Source organism: Parasteatoda tepidariorum, chromosome 6 (assembly GCF_982258835.1).
Source record: "Parasteatoda tepidariorum strain Cologne lab strain chromosome 6, Ptep-v5.0, whole genome shotgun sequence".
Lineage (NCBI taxonomy): Eukaryota > Metazoa > Arthropoda > Arachnida > Araneae > Theridiidae > Parasteatoda > Parasteatoda tepidariorum.
In genome coordinates, this window is record NC_141760.1 from 13590054 (window position 1) to 13601147 (window position 11094).

At 29.3% G+C, this 11094-nt stretch overlaps 2 long non-coding RNA genes across 2 annotated transcripts; one reads left to right on the plus strand and one right to left on the minus strand.

Annotated features, from left to right (window-relative positions):
- Positions 1 to 985: 985 nt before the first annotated feature.
- On the minus strand, positions 986 to 4123 carry LOC147807558 (uncharacterized). The gene is made up of 2 exons (XR_015434520.1): positions 3984 to 4123; positions 986 to 3454 (listed from the first exon to the last, which is right to left on the minus strand). It is a non-coding gene; the product is annotated as an uncharacterized LOC147807558 (long non-coding RNA).
- Positions 4124 to 4255: 132 nt separating this feature from the next.
- Positions 4256 to 8261, plus strand: LOC147807559 (uncharacterized). The gene is made up of 3 exons (XR_015434518.1): positions 4256 to 4458; positions 4744 to 4948; positions 7183 to 8261. It is a non-coding gene; the product is annotated as an uncharacterized LOC147807559 (long non-coding RNA).
- Positions 8262 to 11094: the final 2833 nt, after the last annotated feature.

Genomic DNA, 11094 nt, shown 5'->3' on the forward strand with positions numbered 1-11094 from the left:
CAGTGGGCCAAAAAACTACATTTTTGTAGTTAATTACTACTATTAGTGATTTCTTTCCTATCTTTAGAAGACAAACTTTGTTGGAAAATTTATTTCACATGTTGAAAATGGTTTTGAATAAGGAATTTAAAGAACTGAAATATTTATTCATGTTTACATGAGTGAATTTGTAATTCTAAACCATTTTTAACAAATTATTTTTTTAATCTTCAGCTTTATGTTTTTCTTAGCAGTAAATATTTTAAAAACACTAGAAAATCATAAATTATTTTGTTAGATGTTTAATGCTCTTTTACTTACTCTGAAAATTAAAGTGCATCAAAAATTACGGAGTTTATATATTTATTCTCTTCTACTGAACTAACATCAATATTTCATAAGGGCACATTCATACTTGAAGGTGTGGTTGAAGTGACAAATTAGCTATTATTCATATAGGTTTGTTTAAATATTAGCACAGTATAATCCCGATATCTCAAAATTGAAGGGACACTAAAAATTTTGAGATAAGCTCATAACTAAATAAGTTCCAAAAAGTAGAAAAATATTTACTAAAATATTACTCTAAAAAGTCATGAAACAAAATAATAACTGCTAATAAATATGTATGTAATGAATGATAGTTACCTATAAGTCTAAACACAACAATGATAATTAGACAAAACTAATTGTGCATTAAATGAAAAAGATTTTTTATTTGTAAAAAAATTTGACATACTGAGGATTTGAGAAGAAACTTCAACATAGGAATTCAAATTAGCATTAGGTGGATGTATAATGTCAAGGAGAAAAATATTTTTTTTGACATAACAAGGTTTTCGACAAATTGAGAGTATACTGTAATACACAATTCTCATTGCATCGATTGACGGGCCTAAAAACATTTGTACCAATCAGCAGATTTAGATGAAATGAAAATCTTTCGGCAAGCAATTTATTGACTCTTGCAACCAGTGGTGTAGTTTTAATGTTTTTTTTTGGGGGGGGGAGGGGGGTTATTTCCTATCTTCTTTTGACACACACAGATATATATAAATGTCCATTATATTGAAATTAATAATGAAAACTTTTTTATATCAACATCTAACAGACCATGCATTAGTTTGTTAATCATGTGATGTGTAATTTTGGAGGGTGTTCCGTGACTTAAAACTGTGCCACTGCTTGCAACTAGTTTCAACCCATTAATCACTTTTTAATTTTGACGAAATTTCTACAAAAAAATCACTGATTCTTTCAAAAGTGTTTTGACTTTTTTAAAACTATGTTAGTTGTAATACATACCATCACTTTTTTCTTTAAATTTAAGGAAATTAATTATTTTTGGAACATATAAAACTAGTTATTGACCTACCAAATTTTCCATTATTGTGGCCAATTTCTCTAAAATTCTTTGCAGAATAGAATATAAAAATTTTGACCATTTATTTATATCTAAATTGTATAGTTTTTACTATACATTGTATATATATACAATGAATACTGAAAATGCATATAATTTTCATATTTTTGAGCCTACTCTAAAATTCAATACACATATTGTAAGACTTAAATTTATAAAAGTGAGTAATATTAAAGAAGTCTGTGATGGTGACAAGTTTTCTGCAAACAGTGTATACAATATGCATATCTGCCAATCAGAATCAAAAAAATTAGTTGCGTTTGAAATTTGCTTCCCCACTAACATTAAAAATACGCTATTCAAAAGAATTAAGAGAGCAAGTATATAAAATTAATATTTCATGTGCTCCTTTAATTTTTCTGAACAGTGTATTTGTCATAAGTCGATACAAACTATTTTTTTTAGACCACTTTACTTTTTTTTAAAAAAAAGTGGCACATGACACTACAAATAAGTAGAAAAAAAAGGAGCAAGTACATTAGTTTCAATGCTTGGAGACTACTACTATTAACTATTATACATGCACAGGAATTATAGGTTTTTTTCCACATTACAGTAAAACTACGTAGGAAAAAAATAGATTTATGTCAACCCTAGTAGAAAAAATTAAAGAACTCTTTAAAAAAGAAATATCAAATATTTAAACAGATTATAATTGCAGACTAAATGATAGAATTAATTTCTAACAATTCCTAAATAAGTGAAAACTAAGAAAAAAAAACAATTTGAAAAAAATAATCTCATGAATTTTAAAAATTCTGGTAAAGGAATATAAGAAACTATAACATATGTCTAAAACTATGTAACCATATAATATATAACTGTTAGAATATATTAAACTTTCATTATTACATTTAAATTAACAGAAAATAGTTATTTTAGATTTAAAGATATAATGAAAACATTTTAGATTATTGGTAATGTTTTCAGATTCAATAACTATTTTTATATTAATGAACAGAACATATTTTCATACAATGCTGAAACATGTAAAGAATTTTTCATTTAAAATTTTATCCCTACTTATATGTGATATTATAGGTAATTTTTAACCTGTTCATCACCTGTAATACATCACTGAACACAGATAACCAGCAACATGTGAAAATAAAAACAAAATTTAAGGCTACAGAAAATTCCATCAAGTTAACTTGGAATTTAGCTTTGTAAAATGAGTTACAAAGTTTTCATACCACGATAAATGAAATAAAAATATTGTTAGCAGATTCGAATACTTCAGCAGATTCTGAGTTTTTGAAAAATTGACTGTTACTTTAAAAACATCTGAAGTAAGTGCTTAGTCAAAATATACCAGGTCTGACGAGATACTCTCATTTATTTACTTTTTTTCAAGAAGTTAATACACATCTTTACAATATTTAAAAAAAATGAATTTAATTTATTAAATAGATAAGAAAGTATAACCAAATCAAAAGTTTAATATAATTAATATCAGAACACATTAGTAATAGACAAGATATCAAAAAAAAAATTTTAAATGAAAATAATCAATTATTGAAAATGAAATATAATAACACTAAATGATATATAAAATTAAAATAACTCAGTAGCTTTTATCATCAAGTAAACTTTTTTTACATCAACTAAATTTCTGATAAATAATAATGATAAATTGAAGTACATATTTAATTCTTAATTAGAAAATATTCTTAATTGTTGAATATTTTTCCTTCCATGCATATATTAAGAGAAATGTCTCAGTTAAACAAAACAAAAATATATGATATAAATCAAATAGGTAGATTTTTTTTCATAAGAATTTTTTAATTCAACAATTCTACTCATAAGTCATGATCACTTTAAGAAGATAGAGATTTTATTTATTTACATTGCGGACAATTTTAAATACAATTACAACACATAATGTAATTTATATTTTTATCCAACTTCTTCTGGGCTAGATTATTCTTTCAGGATGATACCACTGCAATTCATTTATCACAAAAAGAACTAGGACAATTTATTACAGGTTTCCAGCCAACAATAGTTTTTATAAGTACTTCTTAGTATACAACAGGAACCATAGATCACCTAGAATAACACAAAAATAAAACATATTAAGATATGCATAATCCCATATATTTGATAAGCAGATTAAAACTACTACTAATCAATAAACACTATCTAAATTACTTTGATTTAAATTGCTCGATTTTAAATATTAATGGAATTTTTTACAAATAAGTAAGCTGGATAAAAAAAAAGTCTTTTAAGGAATGAGAAAATAGATATCTAGGTTTTTTAATTGGGAGGAGGATTTTTTTTAAATCATTCATATACTTCAATATCGCATTATTTATCTTCGAAGGGATAGCATAGAACAATTTTAAACTATACCTATATCTGATAATGAATATCATAAAATATTTAATAGCAATTAGTGCAAAGCAACTCGTGAAACTAAAATATTAAATAGAAAGATCTAAGGAATGTTATATTTTTTAAAAAAAAGAAATCGAACTAAAAAAGCGAAAAACATGTCATAAAATTCCAAACACTAACTCAATAAAATGATCAACATGCATTTCAATGTTTTTATATTTATTACAGAATTCCATACCTTTTAATTACACCATAAAATCCGTGAATAACTGCATAAAATCTGTGGCAAAACAAATAAAGAATATTAATTTTTTAAAAATATGAAAGAAGTTCATCGGATTTTATGAATACAAGCATGTTTAGAAATGGCAGACAGCTGTCTGTTCGGAATCGTTCGTAAAATTCCACTACCGATTAAACTCGGAAGATTGCGCAATTTTTGAGGCCCTCACATCTCAGGATTACAAACACGTCCATAGTCAAGGCAGCTACAATTTTTGTAGCATTTTGATTTTTTTCATATGAAGAATAACAAATAGCCATTCATGAATTTGAAAAAGAAAAAAGGACGATATTCTGGAAGAGAGAAGCGAAAACTTTACTAAATGCTTCAAAGAAATTTAAAAAATTTGATAAGGCTCCGCTGGAATTGAAATACACATGGTGGAAGAATTCTTTAAAAAAAAATGTACAGATAACAGTCGCCAATCCAAGTAAGTAAATTTTGTATTGTTTAATTAATTTTTAAAATGTGTTATTTAAAATGAATTATTTGAAATGTGTTAATTGATTAGCAACATCGTTCCTGATGTCACCATGTCAATAGTCACTATAATTACCTTGTAAAGAACATTTTTTAAATAAATTTAACACTCTTGTTTTATATGTTCTCTGACCTGCTATCTCTACTATTTTATATTGTGTCTGCAAGCCCTTATAGAGTTTAGTTTATACATTTTTTATACGTAGTTTGTTTTTAAAAAAAATTTATTTTCCAGAACCTTTACTCCAAATTGTCCAGCTGCTGTTTCCAGATAAACAATTTTTGGAGATAAAATCAATGAATGAGGAACATGACCATGTCTCTCCGAATCTTTGTTCCGTTCTTCGCCTAAAGAAAGCCTGATACCTGTTGAGCACTAAGAGAAAGTTCAAAAATATGTGAATCTCCAAGTATCTATATTTCTGTTCCATTTCATATAGGTAAAAAATTTTCCTACATTTACTCTAATTATCTCCATTTTCTATCATAATATTGTTTGTATAGTTAAGAAATTATTTCGATACTCAGAGTGATTTACACTGACTTACGTGTGAATATTATAATATTCATTTGAACTTATTGTTGTTGCTCAAACTGTTGTTAATGGAGATTTCTGTATCGTGATCTGCGGCAGAATAATCGCAAAGTCCAGGAAACTTCCGGGGAGTGGCCCGCGAGAAACTAAAAGAAATGTCATAGAAAGGAACTGACTCGTAAGGTATAACTTGTAGTTACCCCTAGGCAATTATCTACATATATTTTTTAAAAAATTTGCAAGTTTAAAATCTATTTGGCACCTTGGCAATTGTAGTTGCTTCGCCAGATCACAATACGAAATATCCCCTGTTTTTTTACCTTGACATAATGTCAAATGTATTTTAGTTATATATAAGAGCATAATAAATTTTCATATGCAGTCCTTGCCTTAAATTTTATGTATCCATAAAATATGGTTAGAAGCAGAGACTCATAGAAAATTCAAATTCTGAATTTGTTTTTGGCCAAGTAAAATAAGTTTTGAGGCAAATTTAATGTTTGTGTTCTAAAAATAAATTCAATGAAATACTTGTAAGTAAAGCAAGTACATTGACTTTAGTTATGCAAACTGTTATAACAATATAATTTTTTTAATAATTTAATGCATGACCCTTATAATAGTATTATATTAGTAAACAATTTGTTTCCGATTGAGGAAGAATATATTCGGAATGTTATTATCATAAATAGTGATTTTGTGCTGACATTTAATGTAATTCATATCTCTTTAAATATCTTTATTCACTTTAAATTATGACATAGTATTTTTTATGATAATGTTCTTTTTTTTTATATGTTTTACTGTGTAAATATTTTTATTTAAATAGTATTGTAAAAGCTTAAAAATAGAAATAAATCCAAAAAGTTAATATAAAATGCATATAACGAAATTAAAAGGAGTTTAAATAACGCATCGTCACCAACTCACTAATACATATACAGTGATATCTCGAGATACGAGTTTAATTCGTTCCGTAACCTTGCTCGTATCTCAAAGCAATTTTGCCCATTGAAATGCCATTAATCCGTTCCGTCCCCAAAAATGCTATCCTCAATTGTTTTTGTTGTGTGTTTTTGAATAAGAAAAATGTATTTATAAATGACAAATACTATATAAAAACATAATAAAAGAGAATGTAAAGCAGAAAAAACTGCTTTTATAAAGTGTACATACATATTTGTATTTTGGTTACTTAAATGCAACTTACGCACAACTTAAATGCTACTATATGCTTAATTTTAGTCACTGCTTTTGTCTTCACTGGTCTTTGCTTTTTTAGCCAGATTTTTAAAAAAATACTGTCCAAGGAGATTTGTTTCTACCTATTCAGAATGCTGGAGAAATGAGTTAGGCAAGTCTCATTAAATAGCTCCGATGTACGACCATCTTCAACATTTTCGGGGTGTTTCTTTTCCACAAACTGTGAAATTCTCTTCCACATTCCCAAGAATTCTTTTATCTCATTTGTAAAGATAACCTCCTCCACCTCTGGTTCTTCCTCCAAACCAATTTCTTGCAGTACGCCCGAATGCTCACCCATCACCAGGTCCATGAATTTTCTCAGAGGCTTAGCTGACAGCACAATTTTCGGCTATAGACTTCGAGATTCGGTGGGTGAACGGGAGCATTGTCGAGGACGAGAAGGGCTTGCAAGGCCATTCCTTGTATCTCAAATAACTCGTATGTAAGGGCATTCGTATCTCAAAATACCACTGTATTTGAATCTTTTTCATTGTTAAAGACACAATTTTTAACTCTAACATTATAAAATATAAGTGCAACAATAATGTGAAAGGAACAAGTATATCAATCTTGCATTAAAACAATTTCAATTTGGTCAGATTTATCATTTTCCCTTCCTTAGCTTTTCTAACTGCACAATTTAGCAAATGAGATTACAATACACAATTTAGCAATTCTTTTTAAAATTGAAAAAAATTTCCTTTTTTTTTTGTTTTGTTTTGCATATTTAAAAAAATCACTCATTAAATGATCCAAAAATTAATTCTATTATTTATGCCGGCCTCCCATCGTCCTTAAAAACTGCTTTATTTTTATTTTAGCAATTTTTATCTTCTGCAATGATTTCTTTTATCTGGCTTTTTTTTTTTTCCTTAAAATATTTTATATTTTTAGGTTTAACGACAACAGTTGTTGGTTTGAAGAGGAAGAAAGGTAATAGGCCCACTCCTTTTACAAGAAAAGCAGTTTTGGAGGATAAAAAATATGCTAATGAACTGCTTTGTAGATGAAGAGACATTATCGAAGACCATAAATAAAGGCATTTTGAAGAAGAAGCTGCTATAGAATGTGGTATAGAGAAGGTTTCTTCTTGTATGGAATCATGTGTTGAAATTAATGAAGTGAAGCTGTTCTTTACTTCTGATGGGTGGCTATTGGTTAAAAATGTGATTTTACAAAATCGAGAATGATGACATGGGAATGTTATTCATGCAAACAAGATTGCGGTATGGTGATACTATTTTGTGCGACTATTATTCGCAGTGGTATCACTATTCCTGTGTCGGCCCTCTACAGCCTCCAGAACAAAAGTATTGTTAAAAATCTAAACTTTTTTGACCTTTAGACTTTTTTTTAGCTTATTTTGATTTTCTTCCTGGGAGATATATTTTGAATAGATATTTGTCATGTGTAAGCAAATTTTGAATAAATATTTGTCATGTGTAAGCCAACTTTATATATTTTTTTAATTCTGAAGCAAACTTTATTTCTTAATTAGTAATTTTTATTGCTTTTTTTTTTAATATTTGTTTAACCATTGTCAAATTTCAAGTGAATGTCCACATAAAAACTCATCATTTACCTTTCATTATTAATTTCTGATGGACTTCAATGACATAAATTTTCCCACCAAGATGTTAAATAATTAAGTTTCTAGGTATTGGTGTTACCTATTTTGATAGAATAGTACTTTACTTTCAATAAATTTGCGTTCAGTATGTTCCTTTTAACTGTAATTTATGTAGTATATGTTTCTTTCAACTTTGTGATTGCTTGCTTCTAATCCTAATTGTATAAATTTATATTTAGTTTTTTAAATCTGCTACATTTTTGTCCAATAAAAGTTTCGTTTCTTCCTGCATTTGTGTTTAATGAAATTTTGATAATATACAAGACAGAGCTCACTAAATGTAAATTAGTAGGTTTTTTTGTATTTATAGAAATGTTTCGAGATTAAATTTTTAAAAAATCTACTCCTTTTTTTCCTACACTTAATCTTTAAATATTGATTATAGAATTCCTATTTATCAACTTCCTCTGTTTTATGAAGATTTTACTTTGAAAATTATCTTTTATATTTGATTCTTAACTTAAATAAGTGGAACTTAAAAAATTTTAACCTCCACAACATATGTATAATATCAAACATATATAGTACCAAACATGGTATTACTTTGATACAGGCACTGAAAAAATTAAATCGTATTAAATTAATTTTAAATCTTAAATGACGATACAAATGAATCTGAGTTACTTAAGATTCCAACAGTTTATCTTCACACAATCTTATTTTTTAACTTATTTATGTGTCTACTCCAGGTTAGTGAAAGGACATTTTATACTATGTCCCAGGTTCAAAAAACAAGTGCTTTAAATTTCTCAAGAAATACTTAAAGGATTATTTTGTAACTTTGAAGATGTTTAGTTTTTTGCGCATCAGACACAGATCTATAGCAATTCAGTTGAAATTTGAGACTTCTACCCGAAAGGCAGAAAAAATTCTAAGTTTATTTACAATAATTCTCTTAAGTCTTAATTCTCAATAATTACTATCTTCAATTATTCCTGATAAATATTTATTTTTTATTAGTAAATGGTTACTAATAATACACTGTGCTAAAGAGTCCCCTAAATGCTTCCACTCTTTAAATCCCCGATTGCCAAGAGCGCTCAAGCTAGACGGTGCAGCAAAAAGTCGACATGGAAAATAGTACAAAGCGTTTTGAAATACGGAATATACCATCCATTCTCTTAAAACCTCTTCTCCATTTTCTTGTAATGTTTATAAGCCTAAGCCGTTTCTTGTAATGTTTTGGTGAGAATCTTCTATGCTGATCATCAAAAGGAAAATCAAAATTATACAAAGGTGCACGGAACTGCATCACTACTCTCCAAACTTGTTTGAGATGACTTGCCCAGCTCAGTAATGCTGACGGTTGCGTCCAAAGGGGGATCCATATCCGGAAAGTCAGTATCTAGGTGCTGGGCGTTATTCAAGTGTTGGTCTGTTGTGAGAGCGTTGAAACTACCTCCTTTCAAGAAGTTCTGCAGCGCATCTGTCAATCTTGTCAACTATCATTTTGGCGCCCCTAGATCATTGCGCTCCGGGTGGCCGCCCGGATCACCCTACCCTGGGGCCGGTCCTAGTGGGATTTCCTTCCATGGAAAAACTATAAAAATGTAAGTTCTGGACGTTACGTGGTAGCGTACTATTTTTCCGAATCTGAGGTGTGCGTCTTGGACAGCGGGATCTCTCGACACCAGAAGCTTAACAGCCATAGCAATTTGCAGGATGTCTTTCTTCGTTCATTTTATCAATAATCCTTTTTGGAGTTCAGTCAGTACAAAGAAAACTTTGACCAGGGTTTCCATGGTATCTTTAATTTGATTTGAAAATATGGGTGAAAAGTGTTTTAGCAGCAAAATGTCCTTTAGTATCATATTCAGATTTGTTTAAATAGAATTTACTCTACACTTCAACATCAGCCATATGCCTTTCTTTTCTGTTTCTTCTTAGGTTGACCTACATATCTATTTTCAATATGACATACCCATGTTGCCCAAACATAGAAGTGATTCTTTGCTTGTGGAAGAACTTGTTTTTTCATTATGTCTAAAATTATCAAGTATTTAAAACTTCGTACTATTGAAATACTTTATTCTGCTAACCAGCCTTCAAGAAAATAAAAAAAAAATAAAAAAAAACAATCTGATTCGAATATGGAATTTTTTAAACATTTTATCCGGTTCTTTATTGGCGATCGAAATGGGCTGCAGGTGGCATAGAGCAGAACGCTCTACCTATGGCAACACTTCACATGCTTTCCCCATTAGCGTGTGGAAAGTCATTCGCGATCGCAACACTCGAATACGTCATCTGGGGAGAGACCGGTTTCATGCCTTTAACCCTTCTCCCTTCCCTCTCCTCCTCTTTTCAGTTGTATAGGAATGTACTACGATATTTTCCCTCTTCTTAATATTTTTCCTTTTTATTTAATAAAAATATTTCTTAAAATTTCCATGATACCTTTCTTTAGAACTATGTTTAATGTAGTTTTCAGTTCCATATAGTTTTTCACGTTAAAAGATTTTAATCCATATGAAAATCAAGAGAGAAACTAACGTACTTCTTTCCTCTATGACTTTCCACACGCTAATGGGGGCATGTGAAGTGTTCCACACGCATGTGAAGTGTTGCCATAGGAAAAGAGTGCTGCTCTACGCCACCTGCAGCCCATTTCGATCGCCAATAGAGGAAGGAAGTACGTTAGTTTTTCTCTTGATTTTCATACAAATTAAAATCTTTTAACTTGAAAAACTATATGGAACTGAAAACTACATTAAACATAGTTCTAAAGAAAAGCATCAAAGGAATTTTAAAAAATATTTTTATTTAGTAAAAAGGCAAAATATTAAGAAAAGAGAAAATATCGTAGAATATTCCTATACAACTGAAAAGAGGAGGAGAGGGAAGGGAGAAGGGCTAAAGGCATGAAACCGGTCTCTCCCCAGATGGCGTATTCGAGTGTTGCGATCGCCAATTGTGAGTTGCTAACAATTTCAGCCTCAATCTTCGCAAAAACATGCTTTTATCATAGTCAAAATCTTGAACTTTCTCATCTGCTTCTCGAGTTGCGCTATATCGTTCGGAAAAACTCCAACTAGATATACAACCCAATTATCCTTTTCAACTTTCAAAAATTTCAACTGTCTCCCAAATAAATTTCAACTAAATAAATTTTAACGGATAACCTCTCCGATTACTCCACAGGGGCACCCTCAACAGTCACCACTTTAAAATTTACA